The sequence below is a fragment of the Rutilus rutilus genome, assembly GCF_951802725.1.
Source record: "Rutilus rutilus genome assembly, chromosome: 10".
In the NCBI taxonomy this organism is placed as follows: domain Eukaryota; kingdom Metazoa; phylum Chordata; class Actinopteri; order Cypriniformes; family Leuciscidae; genus Rutilus; species Rutilus rutilus.
The window spans coordinates 20,862,780-20,864,933 of NC_140215.1; positions in this window are offsets into that span (position 1 = coordinate 20,862,780).

The window sequence follows — 2,154 nt, forward strand, 5'->3', positions numbered from 1 at the left end:
AGACAGGTTCTTAGACAAGCGAGTGTGTGTGTGTGTGTGTGTGTCTGTGTGTAGTCTGGTCAAAAGCTAATTGATTCCATGTCCATAGAGTCCTTTCGCATTTCAACGACAGGTAGGCTAGTGCACTTTAACTGCACGTTACCATGAAGAGACAGGGAGTCAAACTTTTTGTCAACAATAACAGATTGTTAAACTGCATACCCATTATGTCCTAAACTCAGACTTCAAACCAATGTAAACACCATTAGTGCAGCAGGTTTGAAGCATCTTTGGTGATAAACTTATATATTTTACTGATAATGGCAAGGCAGTGCAAGTTGTGTCCTTTTTCACAAAACCAAAGCGTCGTTGAAAGCGACACCCGTCTTCCAAACTCAATATGCTGTAAAAAGAGAAGCGAACCGCAGAGAACAAAAATGAAAAGGCCAACCTGGCATTTATCTGCAGGTTTTATCTATACACTAAAGGATAAATCAGGATAAATCAGGGCTTCCTTTTATCAGGAGGGCATTATGCTCCTTTGTATTTATGCAGGAATATTTAACAGGAGACAAAAGGTGACTTTCTCCTTATTCATCTGCGAACAAGGCAATGCTGGCATTCTGAAAAGCCTGACATTTGAGCTTTTTGCCAACACCAGCAAAATTATATCCTTTCCATTGTAAATCAATGAAGTAGAATCATCGCCCACAAAGGGACTCGATTGCCTTGTCACTGTAATAGAGCCTGGCGCATGCACAACCTTCACCAGAACTGTTGTGTGCAGACGAAAGACAAGGGCATAAAGTCATCCTTGTCATGCCCTTCCCTTTGACAGAGTACAGAAACTTAAAGCTTAAACTCCTGAGTTGAGCACCCCACATGGCTGTTCACACACACTTAAGATGCGTTATCATATTGTTCATGTGGTAAATAAACATGAAGAGTTGTGGGTTCATGGTTTTTACAGTAGGAAAATGGCCTATAAAATGTATAATTATAAAGGAAAAAATATATTAAAAAAAATAAATATTTTTTATAATTATATGCATGCATACATACACACACACACACTACTTTTCAAAGGTTTGGGGTCAGTTTTTTTTTTTTTTATATATATATAAAAAAAAAAATTATTCAACAAGGATAGATCAAAACTGACAGTAAAGACAATTAAACTTTCTATTTATCAAAGAATCCTGAAAACAAAAATATTAAGCAACTGTTTTGAGCAGCATATTACGGTAGAATGATTTCTGAAGGATCATGTGACACTGAAGTAATGGTATACTGAAAATTCAGCTTTGCAATTACAGGAATAAATGACATTTTAAAATATATTATAAAATAGAAAGTTGTTTTAATTTGTAATAATATTTCACAATATTACCATTTTTTTACTGCTCAAATAAATGCATCCCTGTGAGCATAAAAGGGTTTCTTTCAAAAACATAAAAAAATCGTACCAACCCAAAACTTCTGAACTGTAGTGTATATAATCAAAATAATATATAATCTGCCTGGGGAAAAAAAGTCGCTGTATGGAAATGTTATGTTTAAGCCCAACTGATGCCATTGAATTAAAGCAAATAAACAAATTTCTTTATTTACAGAACTAATTTACAGTAACATGGATCTGAGATAAAGAACACTAAATAAATATCCTACATGAATTCAAATGAGATTATCCTATAGTGTTGTGTAAGAGCTAGAGGAATAAATGTCAAGTACAGTAACTAGTCACAGATAGTGAAGTCCATAAATACGATTTTGGCTTTCGCTTTGGTCACACTAAGTAAGTGACATTGAAATGAATAGTCATAACTCGTCTCGCATGAAGGTATGATGTGTATCATATTGTGATAAAGAAGCTATTAAAATAATGTCCTGTCACAGCTTGAGTTACAATGGCACCTAAAACAAGTATTAAACATAACGACATATATAAGCATTAGCTTCATGTTCTTCATTAAACAGCAAACCTTTTTGTCTGTACAGTGTTGAAATAATGTATAAACATCTAAATCATTTGTCAACAATAATTAAATGGAATGAAAAGGTTCATGGCACCACATAATGGACATATTCACAGATTCAGCATTTTAAATCAGAGTGCATCTGAATAAAAGTTATTAAAAAAATTAAATGTAAGTAAAATCCGATGATCTCTTGAAC